Below are 20383 nucleotides of genomic sequence, written 5' to 3'. Positions count from 1 at the left end.
AATATAGCATAACATAATATAATAATATTCCAAGAGATTTTGACCTAGACCTGTGTTCTCGCCTATAAAACCACTGTTTACAGAAATACTGAATAGTCTTTCTGTAACAAAGTGGAATATATGGAATATATTTAGGTCCTTTACGTTTTGCTGTACTAGCTTCATTTACCAAAGAGCCCGCAGGAGCAGTTTTGCTTGTTCCTTCACTCTGACTTTGTCTCCTTGAGGGGTGCAGTGCACGTGGAAGTTTGCAACCTCTCATTTTATTTTATGATCGTTCTGGTTGTTGCTCGTTAAAGCCCTAGCGTCGCTCAGGCGGGCTGCCGCCTCCTGACTCCGCGTGGCGAGCCACGCTGGTCTCTTGCTTTCCCAGTTCAATAAGATGGATTAAAGGGAGAGATTCAAAAATATTGAGGAAACGGTCGCGCTTTTCATAAAAAAATGGGTGTTTTTCGCACATTGACTTTCCAAGACAGCTGCGTGGGCCCTTTGGAAGCTGTGCTCCGTGGTGGTAGACCCTGGCTACTGGACTGAGCTGCTCGACCCACCCGGTTGGGTTGGACTCGGCGCTGTGCTGGGTTGATATACGGCTTTGGGATCAGCGCTGAGTCGCGTTCGCCTACTGATGCCTCTTCAGGCATCTCAGTAAGGCTCAAATTAGACTCGTGGGCTGAGGGATTTGGTGTTTTCATGTGATGAATAATGCCTTTAATCTTTATTGGTCTCTCTGGGAAAGCCTTCAGTGCCTAGGAGAGGTCTTACCAGACGAGCCTGATCCCTTGCCTCGGCTCTAAGGTTTTGCCTTTCCCTTTTTAATCTCTCCTGGTAGGTCCACGAGAGCTTGAACGGCTGCAGGAGCGGGGAGTCTGTCACCATCCACAATTATTAATACTCTTTGTGTTTCACGAGGCACGTGTTTTGACAAACCTCTGGGTAAAATGACACAGTTTTTCCTTCTTCTCATCTTTTTTCCCTGTTAATTTGTCCTTGGGTTTACAAGTGTTTGACAACGGCTGGTGCTAGTGAGCACGCGAGTGAGTGGCTTTGCTAGAACATCTGCAGGAGCTCCAGCTCTCAGGAGGAGATGCTTCTGGAAGCAAAACTGGAGAATGAAAAAAATGTTACATCAGGAGTAATTAACTCTAGATAGTTTCTGGACGGTTGGTCGTACGCTTGTATTTTTTTCTAATTCGTCTCTGTTGATACCTAAGCCTTCCTTGGTAGCTGTCCTATAGAGACTTCTTGGAGTTACGAGACTTTTTCCATGCAAACGTTTAACTTCCCTCACAGACAACTTTTGGTGAATTCCTTGCTGCTTGCTTTGGCTGCCAGTACTTTGATTCCCCCCCCCCCCAATATAAACACTTCTACTAGATATTATTTTTCCAAATGTGCCTGTATAAATTCCAGAAATGCAGCATACCACACCCAAACTGTAGTTAGCTTGATACTCTTTTAACAGTTCCATTAAAATATTAGCTTTCCTTTGTAGTAATGCATGCTAATAAGCTGAGGTATGAGAAAGGTAACTGTCTTAGTGTTGTTGGGGTTCAGAACATTTTAAGACAAAGGTACATTCCTCTAAAACAGCGTTTACCAGGGCGATCTTGTGATGTCCAACATGGATTTCTTACAAATTCTGTTGCTTTCTTCTTTCAGGCCTTCTGAAAAGCTGCACAAAGTTTATTAAGCCTTGTCTTATATTTGCAAAATGCAGAGACATTTAATGTTCACAGTGTCTGGCAGGGTGAAACGGTAGTAGATCTAACGAGAAAAGGGTCTCACATTCTTCCAGTGATCAATTTTTGGGGACTTAACAGTTTGCAGGTATTTTTGATATATTGATTTATATCTCAATTAGACTCAGTAAGCAAGTAGTTACGTTTTACACATCCTCTTTAATATGAAGGTGAATAAAGGAATCTTTTCTAGTGCTAATAGGACTGATTCTGTGCTCACCACCTGCAGCGCAAATCAGAAGTAAAACCCCTCGTTACCCGCAGTTTGCATTGGCAAGATCTGGGTTGGGCGCGATGGACACGAGGAAGGTGGCTGCTCCGAATTGTTTCGTACATATTGGGACCGTTACAGCCCACGTCGAAGCCTAAGAAAGTTCCTACAGTTTCAAATTACTTTTTAGACCAGTCTGATGAAATTCTAATTAATCAGAAAAAATTAGCAGTTTCTTATGAAGGCACACAGATAATGTTCTGCTAAGGACTTCTGAAATATCACGGAATGGTAAGTTTAACACTAATTCTGACTGCTTTGCACAAGTGATTGCCTCTATTTGCGGTAACTTCTCCATATGAATGTTGTGTGTGGGTATAATGAGTGTTTTTAAAATAGAGTGCCTTAATTCTGAGGGTAAGAACTTAGGTACTGATAACTTTCCTTGACGCTGATTTCTATTGCTGTGCCTCCTGAAGAAAGGGATTCCCTTTTCCTTTTCTCTAATCACTGACTATACCTTAATTTTCATCTCAGAGCCTGAAATATTTTGCCCTGTCTCTAAGCAATGTTGCAAAGAACTGGTTTTACATGAAACACAGTAGAAGGCAGGGTGTGCGTCTGATTTTTAGACCAGACTACAAACATCACGGTAATGAGCGCTACATGATCATTTAGGACAAATTAGTTTTGGTTTGAAAGGGGAGGGTAAAAGCAAAAGAATTACAATTATTGCAGTGAGAATTTAGTGATGAAACCATTGAGCTGTGCACTGAATCCTTTAATTATATCTCCTTAATAAGAATGGTTTTTTCTTTTTCCTTTTTTTTTTTTTTCCTGTTGTGCTTGAAGTTTTTTGAAAATGGGCGTGCAGACATTGCAAAGGGTCTGCTCCAACACGGAGCGAATGTTCGTGGACACCATCCGCAGTGTGGAGGAAATTCTTTGCGCCAAGCTTCGTTTCAGGTAACCTGTAAGCCCATCGTCTCATTTCCATGTACTGCTGTGTTCTGAATGGTAATCTGTATATTTTTTACATTGTTATCGGGTGATTTTTTTTTTCTCCCCCCCCCCCCCCCCCCCCAACCTACCCTGACAGCTGTAAGGCAGTCTAAATGCTAATGGAGTTGAAATGCACTACAAGAGCGTATTGCGACTACATCAGCTGTTAGAAGCAATAATTATTTAAGTATTATAAATATTGCATGTACTTATGAGTTCATTTATTATATTTGGGAAGTGAATCTGCTATGAGATTTTTTTGAGAAAGAGTTCTGTTTAGTATCTCTTCATAAGTGAGATATATGGCCTATTTCCAGAACAGAAATATATTAGTTTAATGTTTCTAATAAACTAATTCAATTTCCATTTCTATTTATTGGGTAAATGAGCAAATGTGAAAAATTTAATTAAATTTGTCTAATTTGTTCCACCATTAATTTTTCAGCTTATGTTTAGAGTATTGAATATATTGCATATCTCTGATTTCTGTTTGGAATGTGTGGGACAAAAATAGGCTGTGTCAGTTCCCCAGTGTTTTTTAAGAGCAAAAATATTTATTCTAGGGATATACTGAAAAAATAAAAATACTTCTAGAGAAAGGAGCAAGCAAGGAATGTGAGGATGATTTTGAATTACACATTTGTTTGTCGCTGCTCAGCAGGGGAAGCTGGAGAATTTAAGAAAGCTTCTATCCCATGATCATGGTTGTCATTCCTTTAGCTTGGGTTTTTAAACTTGCATGGAATCATCATCGGATACAGTTTTACAGTACTAGTTCTACTTTTGGACATTGTAATGTCAAATTTCAATATTTTCAATTTCATTTTAGTTGCATGCAGGTATGTGAAAACATTACTAATTATTTAAAACCTTTTGTTTCAGTCATTTGATATATTTTCCCCTAAGTAATAGAAACAGGAAATCAAACCTGTGAATAAATTCAAGACCAAATTTCAGGGTGTTACTAATCACCTGCAGTAGCACTAGGAAAGCGGTTTGATTCTGATGACACTGTTCCTGTAATAGGATATTGTTTGGTGAAGATAATCTCTTTCTGGTCCTAAAGTGACAGCAATAATTTCATTCACACAGACACGTAAAACTGAAGTGCAATTATTCCTTTCAAGCAAAATTAAATGGATTGTTATTAAACGTGAGGGTGCCTTAACCTAACCAGAGCAATCATACGAACTGGGCTGTCAGTACCTGTGGGGGAATATATACATATATATATATATATATATTAAAAAAAACCAGAACCACATAGTATGGCAAAGAAATACCATCCATCCCCTTGCCTTTCCTCCAACACGTTTGCCAGTTTTTTTATCTGCTGTTGCCCAGATCTTTCAGGGAGCTCAACTGGTGCCCACTGCTCTCTCTCCTTTCCGAGTAGGAGTAGGAAACCATACATAATGCTTAAGTAGGATTGTAGATAGTAATAAGCAATGAATATGATTTATAGCTCCACTTCTTACACATTTTTTTTTATTATTAGCGTACAATATGCTGCTAATAATTTGCGGCTATATGAACCTAGCAATCTGTCAGCTGGGGAAGATTATTGGTGTATTGAATAATAGCAGTGCCCTCTGCATGGAGAAAGTGGTTCTCCTCTGTACTATGTTACTTTAGCGCAATTTTAATAGTGCGGCATAAATAACTAATACCAAAGGATTACATTCTTTTGGTGCACTGTGTTTTTTAGTATTTTATGATTAACTTAAAAAACAGGGGGATCAATATGGTGTGCTTTCAGCAGACAATTTTGCTGGTCTAAAGAAGGTGTACGGCCCCAGATCTTCTTTAAAATACTGTCGTCTGAAGACAAGTTAATTCTTTACATACAGAAAAAAGAAAACCTGTTGCCACCAGCCACGCGTAGAGCAGTCGAGAAGGTCGCTTGCTCTGCTGGTACGTCCCGGCAGTGACGGCTTCGACAGCAGCAACCTGCTGAGGGTTCCCTCATTGCTACGGACAAACTGCTGAATGGTGAGGTCACTCTGTGACGTCACTAACTACCAGTTAAGGGCAACGCGTTGTTTATTTTGTGCTCTTGTAATGGTAGTCATCTACCATGCGATACACGGGCAAGCATCAACTGCCAAGCCAAGGAAAGAGCCACCACCCTATGGACCGTGGGATGGGATGGCCGTGCCAAGGGGCAGATCCAGACCTCCCAGCCCCCCCTGTGTTTCTAGATGTGCCCGATCCCTAAGAAATAAGTAGCTTTTGCACCAAGAGTGGTGGGTAATTCCCAGAGTAGCAGGTCACCGCAGAGAAGCTTCTCCCGGGAACGCCATGATCCGCACGTGGCTGGCCGCGCTTCGGAGCAAAGCTGTTTAATACAGGCTAAGGATATTTAAAACCGCAAAATAATCAGCAGGTGCTTGATCTTGACTGTTAGGAAAAGGGGATCATCAGCTGAGCTGTCGTGGGAGCTGTGTGCAGACTGAGGACTCTGCTTAGGCTGATGAGGAGGTCAGGCTGTAGCAGATATTGAGAGAGCCGCTTTTCTTCCTTCAACTTTCCGGCAATGAAAGATGGGTTGGCAAAGTAGCCAGTTCCAGAAACGTCTTTAAATTAAATCCTGCCGTCGTAGCTTTTCCAACAATGCGTAGCTTCCAATTTCTGAGCAGCATGGATAAATCGGAGTATCAAAGGAACCAGTGTTTGTTCACCAGTCCTCGTTAGTAGGGAAGGATGCGGGGCAGAGAGGCGACTTATGAAATAAGATGATTTTTCCAGTTCAGTGTGTCGGTGAGTGCTGTTCAACGGAAGGAAATATTAATTTTGTCTGCAGCTCACGTCTTCACTTCACCTCTGTCCTGGTTGTGGCTGGGATAGAGTTAATTTTTCTTCCTAGTAGCTGGTATAGTGTTTTGTTTTGGATTTACTGTAAGAAGAATATTGTGAACACACTGATGTTTTCGGCACTGTTTAGATGAAGTCAAGGATTTTTCAGCTTTTGATGCCCAGCCAGCAAGAAGGTTGGAGGGGCACAAGAAGTTGGGAGGGGACACAGCCAGGACAGCTGACCCCAACTGGCCGAAGGGGTATTCCATACCATGTGACGTCATGCCCAGTATATAAACTGGGGGGAGTTGGCTGGGGATCGCTGCTCGGGAACTGACTGGGCATCGGTCAGCAAGTGGTGAGCAATTGCGTTGTGCATCACTTGTTTTGTATATTCCAATCCTTATTATCATCATCATCATCATTATTGTTAGCATTGTTTATTACCATTATAATGATTTTCTTCCTCTTCTGTCCTTTTAAACTGTCTTTATCCTTTATCTCAACCCAAGAGTTTTACTTACTTTTTTTTTTTTTTTCCCCCCCCAATTCTTTCCCCCATCCCACTAGGAGCGGGGAGGAGTGAGCGAGCGGCTGCGTGGTGCTTAGCTGCCGGCTGGGGTCAAACCACGACAACCTCCAAACTCCAGAGAAGCCTGGATCTAAATGTGCACCACGGGCACCCAGTATTGCTGTAGAAGGGCTTGCTGGGTAATATCAAATATCTGTCTCTGATTCTAATTAAAACACGTTTTTTGCCTGCTTACTTAGGATAATGGTATACAAGATTTTAGAGGCACCCGAGCCTTTATGTGGCAATGTAATTTATACAGCCAGTCAGATGTAAAGCAGTGCCAAAGCACGCCATTTGTTATGAGCATATTATTGAATGATAAATGCTATTCTTTTAAGCAAACTGAGTAGTGGAAAAAAATAGGTAGGATTTTTTGTTCTTAAGGTAGGATTTTTGTTCTTAATGACCGTATGAGAAATGACCAGAAAATGTTCCATAATGTCTTGTAAATAATTAGTGAGTTTAAATATTTGCAGTATTCTGGAGTTGCTAACACTGAGGAGATCTGTGACAAAGGAGCAGAAAAAGTGAGGCCCGTGTGTTCCGCACTTTGTGGTGGTGATGAAGAATGTTTGGAAACGTTACTTAAAGAAGGCTCCAGCCCAGATGCTCAAAAGTGCCTGACCTTTGGCTGCAGATCACGTTCTCGGGTGTGCAGCTTTTCAAAAAGAGTAAGTTTACCTCTTACATTTTTAAATTATTCATAACTGTGTTGGCCTTCATTTTGCCTTTTTTTTTTCTTTTTTTTTTTTTTTTTTCCGGTTTGATGTGCAGAGTTTTCCCGCCCTCCTTCCTTAACCCTTGAGATGACAAAGTTACGCCTTTAGTACCTGGATGATGTGCGGGGTTGGGGTCACACGCAGGAGCTAAACAACCGTGCTGAAACCTCCTCTGGGAAGCTCAGCAATTTGAAGAGGAGTCTTGTACGACATAATTGCGGTCTAGTTTTTGTGCTTTCAAAAGGCCGTATCAGCTCATCTCTGTCTTCTGGGAACTTGGCTTGATGCTGTAATTGAATCAAGCAGGCTCTTAATTAGTTAGATTCTTTTCAGTGAGGATGAGTTATTGAAAAACACTGATTTACTTTCTCTTCATGCCAGTGTTGTGCATGAAAATAAAGCTACATAAGTTTTAGACATAGTTTTACAACTAAAGTTTCGCCCCCCCCACGTTTTGTACCTTCCCTGCTTCATTTTTCTCGCAACAAGACCCACTGTGCCATGCAAGCAGAATATCAGTTCAACACAATAGCTCTAATGAGGACTTGAAATTATTGAATGATAAATTCTTTTAGATCACATCCGAAGGCATTTTTTTGCATGGCATGTGGTGCACACCCCCCTGCTGTACACCAGAAAATAAAATAATGGTTGTTTATACAATGCAGTGCCTATAATTGTTGAGGAAAAAAGAACAGAATATAAAACCCTTACTCTTGAATATACATATATACATACGGTAGGTCAGTGAGCTGCCTTCACATCCTTATCATTGACTTTTCCTTTAGTACTACAGATTCTCATTCCTAACTCTACAGGAATTAATTCATGGCAAAGTACGGTATTATTCTGAAAAAAATTACGTTACTCTCTCTGAGCTCTCCTTGCCCTCCTACCACACAGGTTCAATGCATAAAATATTGTTTAAAGGATTAAATATTGTCACAGCTCAGATCAAGATGTAGCATCAGATCTCAGCCACTTCTTGGAAGTTTTGAGCTTTGTGTACTGCCTAGAGCTATAGCATCAATGAGTTTACAGGTTTTGATGGCGACTTGAGTCCATGCATGTGAGACTGCTTTAGGCTGGAAAACAACAGAGAAATCAAGAACTTTCATGTAGTAGAAAATACATTTGAAAAATGATTTTTTTTTTTTTGTTGTTTTGTCTTTGGCTACTTGCCGTCTTTCAATTAATATTTTGCCAGAATTCAATTTAGTTCATGCTTTACAGACAGTTCTCAGCATTATGAAGTGAAGTAACACAGGCTAGTGTGCCTCGGGAAGGAAAACATCTTCATAAAGGCTTTTAAGTCGTCTTTAAACTCAAATTCTAACGCAGTATCTCATGAATTTTTGATAGCAGTGAATTTAGTTCATCCTCTATTTAGAAAATACCAACAAGTTATGCACTTGATCGAAAACTATAGCTCTCGGGGCTGGCTTACATTTATTTGTGAATCCTTATTTCAGTGTCTCATTTTTTTCTTCTTCTCTTCCACATGTGACTGTCTCTGATTTACTTTATTTAAGGAAGAAAAATCAAATTAAGCAAGCAACCCTTTAACCATTATTAGATTCCAGAACATTTTTATCTGCAAAGCTCCTTAGCCAAAATACTAAAATTTAAAGTAAGTGCCTCTTGCAATCTGCCTCCTATAACCAAGTGAGGCCAAAATACAGCAGACATGGGGAGGGTATTTGAGAAGTTACCTGGTATGAGAAAAAACCTGTTCTTATTAAAAATGGTGGTCTTGAAGTGATGCACTTCTTTTTGCTGAGGAAAGCCTTTGAAAGAATTAGTGTGGCTGGGATATTCTTTGCTGAAGTTTTCAGTTGCTTTTGAAGTTTCTTCAGTGGATGTGGATATGGAGTATGATCTGAAATGTTAAATGAGACAAAGTGCTTCTAAATAAATATGATTGCACGTCACTCAAATATTCTTAAGAATTACCTGCTAGTAATTAATAGGATAGCACATTCTTACAGTTGGTTTAAGAAGTATTTTAAAAATGCTACCAAATGTTAGGAATCAGTCTGGGGATGGTACGTGAATTTAATAAATAACCCACCATTTTTGCAATTTTCCTAAAAGAAAAGAGACTGCAGTAACATTTTGCTTGAATTTATCCCGCTTCAACTAGAAAGATTTATTTCAGGGGAGAAAATCAGCAAGGGGATGGTGTGGTTTTTTTTTTTTTTTTTTTTTGCTTTTTGGTTTTTAAAATGAAGGCTGTCCCCCTGACTGTGCCTATAGTAGCCCAGAGTGCCTGGGGTTGGGTCATGAGTGGCAGTGGGTGGCTTGAGGCAGGAGCTCGTCCACATCCCAGATGTGCACGGGAATTCGCCCGTCTCGAGAATAAACAGAACGGCCTTCACCACATCTCCTATAAATGACATATTAAGTTTGCAGCGAAGTGAAGGCTTTGGATTTATTGTTAATGATTTTCGCTGCAAACTCCTGGAAAGTGTCTTTAAACATCCCTGGACATCGTGTTCTGTCCTGCTCTTGGTGTGTGATACGATAATTTAGCAAAGAGACACCTGATAACTGTACTAAAAATGTGCTATAGCTGAGGCCGGTAGCTTCCAGATCACTTCACAAAAGTGATGTGCAGTGGAATTACTATGTAAAAAGGAACACACAAATTATTGGTCAGAAATTCATCCGTTGTTCATTATTCTGCATTAATTATAACACAATAAAATGTTGAAATGTGATTTGCCGCTAACTGCAATGAGGGCAAAGGAAAGCAAATTATTTCGGCAACATCCTTCTGTCTTTTATGGGGCACAAAGGAAGGAGTTACTGTGTGAGTTAAAATAGGCTCTGCGGGTTCAGAGTACGTATGACCTTCTGGTCTGTAGGCCTGGTTATAAAATTGAGGGTAGAAAGAAATAGTACTTAAAATCATGAGCTCTTGCTTGACAGCTCTTGCACGCTTAAACTCCATCGCTTTCATTGCATCCTGTAAAATGATTTTAATATTATTTTTTTAAAATCTAAAAGTAGCAATTTTTTTTTTTATAGAAGTTCGGCGGGTGGCAGAGCCTCCAACAAACACAGCTGACTGCAAATCCTAAAAAAGTTCCCAGTATTAGGCCAGTCCCTATTTCTAAGATGCAGTGCTTTGGTATTTCACACGGCACGGTTTTAAGGCGAAATCTAAGCAAGCTGGCATGGCGTTGCCTGCCTAAGAGAAGCCCGCAGCAGGCGAGGAATGACGGTAACATCCCTGGGTTACGGACATGGAGGTTTGCCGGCAAAGGATTTTTTTTTTGGGGTGGGGGTGGGGGGGGGAGAGAAGAAAAAAACCACCTAAAACCCAACAAACACGTTCAACGTAAGGACTGTTGTCTTTGATTTTTTTTTTTTTTAATTTTTTTTTTTTTTAATTCTAAGCTGATGCTGCCTAGAAATAACTGCAGTCATGAGGCCTTGGTGGGTTTTTCTGTGGTTTGGCAGGGGGTGTCTTTGGTAAAGGCAACTTATTTTCTCAGCGGTAATTAGCAGAACTGAAGTGGCAGATGCTTTCTGTGGTGCCCCAACAGGATGTGCTATTCCTCGTGTTCTTTGGGTTTTGATTTAATGAATATACTCCCGAAACATGCAGTCACCCTACTTTGGGTTAATTTAGGATATTCCTCGTAACATGAAAAGTTTACTTTATTCTGATGCTGCTTAAGTTACGCAGTTGAAGCACACGAGCAGCATGAGGAACGGCTGCCTTATCTGCTCTCGGGTGGTTTTAATCTGCTGAATTTACTGTGCAGACGCAGGTGAGCAGATAATACCATGTTGCTTATTTAAATATGGTATACTACCCTCCAAAGTTTTTACCTGGCTAGTTTAACATGTGCTTTCAAAGGATGGTACGTGCTAATTAGTTACCATGATCAGGTTTAGTGAGGGTTATAGAAAATCTGGAATAAAGAAATTAATGGGTGAAGGCTAGATTCAGCAAAATATATTTCTTCCCCCTTTTTAGGAAGAAAGCTGTAATGAAAACTGTTTTATTACTACCCTGGAGAAAAGCATCACTTCTCTATTCTTACGTTGAATGTCTTGTATTTGCCCCCAGATTTTGTTGAGCAACAAGAATAATTTCGAATGCGTAGAAGGAGGTTTAGAGAGATAGGAGATGAAAGTGAAGTGAAGCTGCGCCAAGGTTAGGAGGGAAGGAAATGGGTATGGTTAGAGATCGTGTGGAACAAAACAACAAGGCAAAAATACCAGTCTGACTTTTGTATTTTTCCCACATAGAAATAACTGCGCGGTAATGTTTAGCTCTTAATTAGGTCCTATAGAATTAAACTTGTATTTAAAATCGGAGAGTATTTGTATTTTCCTCTGGTTTTTGTTATCCATGAGAAGATCCTTAGACTTCCATGTTTATGAGCTTTTACCAACATAATTTAAGATATATAATGTCATTAAAATTATTACTTAACTATATGCAAAGAGCAAGATTTTAAGATTTACTTGGTTTTAAATATTGATTTATATTTTGGATACCATTAAGATGTCACAATGTGTTTCAAGAAAACCTTTTTTAGCTAAAAGTTACATTTAAAAATCTTTATAAGAGTTTGATGTTATGCTTTTTGTGGGTTTAACTGCATCTAGTGAAATGCTGTTATTCATTGGCATTCATGCTTTTCTAAGCAGCAGTCAGAGGAGTAGACTTAAAGCTTGGTATATCTGTGGCTCTGTAGATCATATTTATATATAACAGGCTAAGTGTAATTGCAAAAGTAACCATACTGCACAATTGCAATTGCAGCACAACCATACCTGGCTGCCCATTTATACCATATATAGTGCTTTTTAATTTTTTTTGTTACATAATCCACAAACCCACATATACGGATTGCTTGTCTTGTTGAAAAATCTGCTTTTTAAAATAGTGCTTGTCATATCGTAATCTAGAAAACGGATGTTTTTGTAAGCTCAACTGCAGTACTAGCTATTTCATCCGGGAAAATACCAGCATGATTGTAGATGATAAATGACGTTTATGCACACGGCTGATTAACTGTCTCTGGCTCACTGTGCGAAGCAGTTGTACAGCGATGTACTGGTCAATCTAGTGCAGTGCTGGTTTTAATGGCACTGTCACTAGTGGCAAAGCAAAGTCACCGTTTGCTTAAGGAGAGCTAGGCAATCGGGTCTCTCCCTTGTATGCTTTTTTTGTAATTGTATAAAAAAAGATTTTCTGCTGGTTGCAGTCAAACACGAAGTCCCTCCAAGTTGAAAATAGAAATAATTTTTAAAAACCAGACTAAAAAGTGCATAAAATAACCTTTGACATGAATCTCTTGAAAAAAGCCAATTATTAAAGACTTTTGGTCTGATATTTTTGTACACTTAGAGCGTTTAGTTGCCCGTTTAGATGGAAATTCAGGAATGCATACATCTCGGCAGGAAACTATTCGGGGAACTTACACGGCTTTTTATCATACATAATACTGTAACAGTTGCTCATACCTGCTGCATTGCCCAATTAAGCTATCGTTGAACGTTCTTCACATGTTATAAAGATTTGAAATGTAAGTCAGACCGATTTTGGAATACGTACAAGTGCAATCTCTGTTGGAAAGAGAGTTCAAAACACTTGTTAATTAAAAAAAAAAAAAGGCAGCTAAATATAGTTGATCTGGCACCTTTTTTTTTTTTTTAATTGATTCTCCAAATGTGACGGAAATGCTTATAAAGCCCTGGTAAACAGGAGACCTTATTAGAGCTTAGGTGGAATAACAAAATTCTGCAGAGGAGGGTGCTGCCTACTACCGAGGCACGTACGTTTGTAAGCAGATACCTCTTCTTCCAGTCCAACTTTTACTCTTAAAAAGTAACAGAGGAAGATCTAATTGCATTAACGAGGGTTATGCTGTCAAAATTACTTCAGAAGTGTCTTTGATGGTTTTCTGTCCTTAGGATGTAGATTGATAAGGATCTGTTAGAAGATAGCAAAGCTTTCTATGTATTGTTCCCATTATTATTTTTATGCTGCTGTGTAAAATGTTAAAATTTTTGTTATGTAGGATTTGCCCTGTGAATGAGGGTGACCTTAACTTCTTTCTGAAACTAATGAGCGGGGAGGGACTCCCTCCAGCTGTGGAGAAAAACCTTTGAGGACACAGAAAGAACGCTGCCTGGGTTGCCAGCAGTCCCTTTGGTAAGCGGTACAATTAGCAAAAACCCCTCTGTAGACGCCGGTTTCCAGAACTGAAGTGGGAAACAGCTCTTTGTGCTGATGCACAACAGCAACAGAAGGTCAAAGAGTTGATAGTAATTTCATGTCCAGAAAATGGGGAGAAGAAATAGTAGTTACCTTTGTAGGAAAAATATATGTGTGAATGCGTTGGCGTTGAATTCATACTCGGTGTGTTTCGAGGAGGTATTTTTCATATGAGCTACCGTGTCCACCTCAAATTAATGTGTGCACCACGCTGTGGGAAGTCACTGGGATTCTGTCTCGTGAGCCCCAGTACGTGCGAACGCAAGGGGACGGTGTCGTTGCAAGCGTGTCCGTACGAGTACGTACGTAAACGTACGCAAACGTACGTTCCCGGTGCAGTTCTCCGTGGTTAGGTGAGGAACTGGGAGATGGTGATGTGGCCTTGCTCTTTGTTGACTCCCTTTGATACCCAAAGGGAGGTCCGAGATATCCCACTGACTTTGTTTATTAGTCTTGGAATTTGATTTGTATTTACAACAAAGCGTCTAACCTGCTATCTTAAGCACTTGATAGTCATTAAAATACAAACCACATAAATTATCATAATAAATATTTACAGCTTCTTGTCAATCCTATAATCAAAACGAGGTGAGCCAAAAAAATTCAACAGCTGTTTGTCTGCAAATGCCACCCTCCAGAAAAGCAGATTTCACATATAGACTTTGCCATAGGACGTGTGTAGTGTTATTGAAAAAATTGTGCTCAAATGCCTTTGGTAGTGACTAATTTCTATCAAAATTCTTGTTTGAAAGGTGCTAAAATTGTGTTAATGTTATTAGAGAAGAGTTTCTTTGTAATATTATATTTAATGCTAATTGGCATAAGTTTTTTGGAGTGACAAAGTGGGGGGTCACCTGGGGAAATTTGGAGTTCGTTCTTTGTTTCCTTTGCTATTTGGAGCTCTACGTACGAAAAGTGTAATTACTGACATTCATTTTTTTGTGTGCATGCAAGTAGCTCACCTCGGTGAACAAAAGCCATGAGAACGGGTCTGTAATTAAGTTTGGACTTAATTACGTTCCAGGAGAAGCAAGGATGTGGCAGGCAGCTGGTACTGCCCAGGCTTTTTTGAACCATCCTTGGAAGTCTTACTGAAATTATAGCAGACGAGCAGCTACATCCTTGCACAGCGGGCTCAGTATTCAGTAACCAAACACAAGAGAGGAGGTGGGGTGGGAGGAAAGTTGAAAGTTTTCACTTTTTCATTCTTTCAGCCCGGATTTGGCATCCGGCCCCTGCCACGCAGTTTCCCTCTGCCACACGGTAGAAGCAAAGTCTTAGGCAGTCGCTCGCTTGGGGATCAGTACATATAAGATAACCCGTGGAAGAACGGTGATGTTGATGCCTAATTTTTATTTTTTTAAATTTTATTTTTATTTCTCGAATGTGATGTCCATGTTAATAGTAAGCGTGTGTTGCTTGTGCCTTGCCGGCGCTGGAGTACGTACCAAAGAGAACACAGTGCAGCTAGGGTTTAAGAGTAAACCATCTTCCAAAGTTAAAACTGAATGTTATTTACTATTTAAAAAAGGGGAAAGTCAAGTTCCAAAAGTAAGCAATTGTGAAATATTTCAGAAATATGATTTCTCAGTTTGCAGGAGCTATTCTGGACATTTATCTGGGGTATTACTCGTTGTTAAATTTTCCTTTTCTTCTTTGAAGTCTGACTGTCTTAGCATTGCTCGTCAGAGATGATAAATAAATCTCTGTTTTACAATACAAGGAAGTTACCACAGAACCTGCAGTACTTTTATTTTGCTTCTTCATCAAGTTGCCTGGAAGTGGACTCCCGTCTTTCTAATAGAAAACACCATTTTGTTTCGTGTGTATGCTGTGCTATGCTCCATATTTGTCTTTCCCTATCCTGAAGGTTATTTAGTGAGGTTTGGGGGTAAAAGGTGACATAATAAAATAATTTATCTTTTTAGAAATGTTTAAGCTTTTTCTTTTGAACCCCTGCAATATTCTTAAAAAAAAAAAAAAAAAGTTTTGCTTTGAGAAGATAGTGACTTCTTGCAGCTGTTACATTGATCACTATTGTCCTTTTAAGAAGGAGTTCATTTTCTTCTCGACTTTGGGCTTTTTTAGGAAGAGGGGACTGTGTTCTTACAGGAAAAGAAAAAGAGTGAATCTTTACCCTTCATATGTAGTGTAACTTCTGAGCTGCGCGGTACTTAAAATTTGATAACAAATTGAAAACTTTCCATGCAACCTCCCGCTTCTTTTCTGCCTTGAAAGAACTTTTTAGTGACCTGATATGTACGCAGTCATCTTCAAAGTACACTATTATGATATGAAATAGCAAGTGTGCAATGGAAGATTTTCCCAAGAAGCTGAATTCTGCTGCTGCCTGAAGTGAGACTTTCATTTTACAACACAAAAGGTAACGTAAAACATATGAATATTATGATTGAAGTGAAGCAAACATCACTTTCAAAAACCTTTACTCATGTTTTTGACTGCAAATACAACTAAATGGAATTGTTTTGCAGTGAATAAAGTTGATTGCGGGTCATTAGGGTGGAAGGCTGGAGCTAAGATTTGATTTGGAAAGCTACTGCTTTTTTGTTTGAAAACAACATCAAAGCTACAGAAGTGCAACAGGCATTAGTGCTTTTTGGAGACTACCAGAAGCAGCCACATTTTTATGGGTGACGATGTGCTAAAATCCCTAGCTTTTGATTCACAGTATGATAGCAGTATAATTATCCTACACTTCTTGCCGAGACCTCTGTACTTTATTGATAAGTGCTATGACTTGCTGTTTGCCACTGGGAGTTCCAGCATTAGTCTCCTTGTTCAACACAGGAAAGTAACTAATACTTATCCGTAGTTGTTACACAGCATTAAATGTGTAGCATGTATAGTTCCTGTATGCAATGTTGTATTCAATTACATGTTATGATAGGTCCTGATCTATGAAACGGAGCCTGCCTTAGTTTCTGGGAGCATGATTATGAGCTGTTGGCCAGCCGCATTCACTGTGCTTTGGCTTCTGTAGCAATAAAAAACGTTCTTGCTGAAAGCAGGTCATGTATAATTTAGGTATTGGATTTTTTTTGCAATGACAATGTCACCAAGCTGCTTTGAATGTTAAAAGTTTTTTCATTAAAACAAAAAACAGAGTGTGTTCTAAAATTCTGTATCATTGGAGTGACGACGGTAGATTGGGCTATAGATAACAGTGGACTCTTACTTACTTTTCCACAAAGAACTTAACTATTACTTGCCAAGAACTATTGTTCTTAGCACAGTGTTGCTTGCAGACGAACAGTCTGCACACTTTGTCTACCTATTTTAAATTCAGAAATATTTTGGAACACAGGAGCCATTCGGATATTAGTTCCAGGCTTTTAGAAGCTGCGAATATTAGCTTAAAATTACTCCTCTCTCCCCTGTTCCTCCCTCTTAGTTAGGAAGTTAAATGAAAATTATGATTTTAAAACAAAGAACTGAAGAAATGAGTGGTTTTTTCCTTCATGTTTTGAATACTTAGAATTTATATTTTTATTTTCTCTGATTCTAGGAACAGCACTTATTCTCATGCAATCCGTCTCAGGAGCTAACTTTTTAAAGAATGTATATACCAAATGTTGTTATATAACATGTAATAAATGCCATGAGATTTATCAACATTACAGATAAACTTTGTTTGGATATCAGAAGAATTTGTCTTGTCTTTTCTCGGGAGGAATGGCAGCCCCTACAACCACAGTTCCTTTTATATAATTAGAATTTCAAAGAATCAGGTGAGGTGTGTGGATTTACAGAGAAAGTTTGGCAAGGCCTGGTTGGTTCCCAGCATAGGCATTAAGTAGCATCTTAAAGGTCTTTAAAAAAAAAAAAAAAAAAAAAGGCAAAAAAACCCCCAGCAGAGATCTAGTAAAGAATGTTGCTTCCTTTAGAAGGAAAGTCTGCAAAGTGGAGACTCTAGGTGTCCCTCTGCAATGTGAAGCGCTCTTTGTTGCGGGGAGCATCACCGCGGTGTGCTGCTGAAGGTGCTTATTCCATGGGATAAATTGTCCGACTCCACGAGGAAGTTGGGCTTGATCATAGCAGGTGCCTCTCTAGCCTGAACCGTATAAAAGATAAACAAACTGAAGCAGATTTTTAACATTTTTTTTATACGTAAGGCAGAAATAACTGCAGTAAATATTTTCAATTTCTTTGGATAATCCAAGTGGGGAAGCAATTCTAGAAGGGTTCGGAGGCGCTGGAGTGCTTGTTGGTGTTAACTGGTTCCCAGAAATATGTAACGTCAGGTTTGTGCACGACAAAAGCACATACATACAGGAAACCACAGATGCCACTTTCAAATGAGAATATGTATTAAAGACTGCCAGTTTATTCTTGACTCATACCATATGCTCTAGTTTTTGCTCAGATGTGCGAGTTATTTGTCATGCCTGGAGTAGTATTTTAGGAATCAATCTTCTTAATTTTAGATCACTGTTTTTAATCATCATTTTGGGAAAAATTGCTAAATAATATACGATTTTGGTCTTTGATGAGCATTTGTGAGGGCGATGATAGGTTGTATACTGAGATTAGCGCGCTGCTTCGGGCATTGGGTGCAGCGACCTTCTGCGGCTGCTCCCCTCGCTCCTCCTCAGCGAGGTCCTTTTGACTCCTGGCTGCTCACTAATGCCCGTGGTCAACACCAAATACGTCCATTTTTGAAGACGACTGCTTTCTTGGGCTGTATCCCTGTCAAGGGAGGAGGTGCTTTCCCCACCCAGGTAAGCAGGCAAACCAAGGGCCATCCACAAGGCGGTAGCTCGTGTTGATCTTGGGAAAAGAGGCTAAAGGAAAGGTTGGAGCAGAGGACTCCAAAGGCAAGATTATTCTAACTATTTTCCTTTCCCGTGCTGCATGTTGGAGATGACGACAGGGGCTTCCCCCCATCCCGACAGGAACAGATTGAGTCTGCTCAGAGGTGCAAAGGACTTCAGGCTCATCCTATCTGGGCATAGGGGACATACATACAATTTTGTTTCCCAATTAAAGCTCTCGATTACATGCATTGTTGTATTTTCTAAATGCTCTTGTTGCTCTGCTGCACTCCTGTTCTCGAAGTAAAGGTCAGCCAATTACTTATGGAAACCACATAACCACAGACCAGACATTTCGGGGAACGGATAGTGAAGATGCAGTGGGTGATCGTCAGTTGCTAAATAGACAAACAAGAAGATGAAATACCACCTTTTAGTGCTGAAAAGGTTATGTTAAACTCTGATCAGAAATTGTTTTTATTTTCCTGTCAGCCAGCAGACATGAAGTCATGTCTGCACCTGAGTATTTTGTTAATTAAATTAACCTTTTCTTTCATAACTTGCCCCTTTGGCAGTTCACCAAAAAGGCAGAAGCTGTCCTCTGCTACTTTTGATGCCTTCTTCTCTAGCTTTTTTCCTTCTTATTTGAACTTTTCTCATAGCCAGGCTCTCTTTTCCAGAAATTTAGCCCCAACACCTTTTGCCGGCTCTGTTGCTACCCACCTGCTCTCTGCCATTGAATGCTGTTGGCAGAAAGCCTGGCGCAGATTCCTTTAATGTTTTTCAGCCTGCTTCAACTTTAGTTCAATCTATGTTCTTTGTCGTTGTATCACACTTATAACATCTAAAGAAACAGAATTCTCCTTTGTAGGTAAGTTTTAAGGAAGCCTCCCCTTTTAAATGAGCCTTTTTTTTTTCCTCCTGCAGTCAAATTTTAAATCAACTTTCTAAAAGTTATGAGGCTTGACTGTGACATTACAAGGTCCATTTAGAAAGAACTCGATATAGTCTCTTAGGTATATATTCCTTTAAATATATTCATGTTGTAACGGGAAAAAAGACTTGGCTTAATATTTCTGATTTGGTTTAAACCTTCAGGTTATTAAAGGCGCAATATAACTGCGGGTGACCGCAACCGTTCTGCGCTGGCAGAGGGCTGCCGAAGGGGTGTCTCTGTAAATGGGAATGAGGGTAAGGTGCGTCGGTCTCCAGCAAGAAACGTCATGAAAGATAGTGAGAAATCAGATTTTCTGTGAAGAAGTCAAAGGTGCGAGTGGAAGAAAAGAAGTCTACAGTCTGGGGAAGTTTTGCTAACTCTGCTGTCTGGTCTCTCTGACCATATTTATGACAAAAGTGTCAGGCTTGCACTAGGATATGCTACTCCAGAGTATTGAAGTTTGTTTTTTGAGTGAATGCACCTTTACAGACATATTTGTGTATTTTTTAGCACGCTGCCTATCCTTACCCCAATTGTTTAGCAATGTTAAACACAGTGAGAACATCTGGCATTATATATCATAGGACCGAGAGAAAAAAGGTTCCCAAGGACTGGTTTCTCATTTCACCTTGACGCATACAAGCTAACATGATTTATATGTGTACAAAATGTAATTAGGAGTCTTAGCAGGTTTTAATACATCAAGAGAAGTTAGTTTAAAATAACTTGAACAATAATAGATGACTCAGGCTATTACTTAATATTTATTCTAATAGAGTCTTCCCTCATGTTGCCAGTTTTGTTTTTATTGCTTGATTTGCTTCTTTCTAGACTTAATTCTTCTTGATTTTTTTTTTTTTTTTTTTTTTTGGTAATGCAGCATGGGTTTCTCTCTCCCCAAGCAACTGCTGTAGGCTGGTTGGATGAAACTTTCTGCTAAAAGCGAAAATGTTTATTTTATTGCTTCCCTGTCTCATTTTTTTGTTATCTGGTCCATTTTAGAGAGTGAACATCTACAAGGTGACGGGTTTGCCCAGGACCTTGTCCCCAGGTCTGGCGTCTATCAAGCGTGAGCGCCGCTGGTGTAGTGGTATCATGCAAGATTCCCATTCTTGCGACCCGGGTTCGATTCCCGGGCGGCGCATCAAAAAAAAAAAAAAAAACACAAAAGATTGTGGTGGGTTAACTCTGGCTGGGTGCCCATCAAAGCCGGTCTATCAATCCCCCCCACCTTGGATCAGGGGAGAGAAAATATATTTAAGGGTCTCATAGGATGAGATAAGGACTTGGAGAGATCTCTCAACCAATTACTGTCACGGGCAAAACAGATTCAACTTGGGGAAAATTAACTTAATTTTTATTGCCAATCAACCAGAGTAGGGTAATGAGAAA

General features: G+C 39.7%; 1 non-coding gene across 1 annotated transcript; it reads left to right on the top strand.

The window, feature by feature from the left end:
• Window positions 1–20064: 20064 nt before the first annotated feature.
• Window positions 20065–20135, top strand: TRNAG-CCC (transfer RNA glycine (anticodon CCC)). The gene has a single exon. It is a non-coding gene; the product is annotated as a tRNA-Gly (tRNA).
• The last annotated feature ends 248 nt before the right edge of the window (window positions 20136–20383 follow it).

Source organism: Accipiter gentilis, chromosome 30, assembly GCF_929443795.1.
Source record: "Accipiter gentilis chromosome 30, bAccGen1.1, whole genome shotgun sequence".
Lineage (NCBI taxonomy): Eukaryota > Metazoa > Chordata > Aves > Accipitriformes > Accipitridae > Astur > Astur gentilis.
The sequence above is the reverse complement of the archived record's forward strand: the minus strand, read 5'-3'. Positions and strand labels throughout refer to the sequence as shown.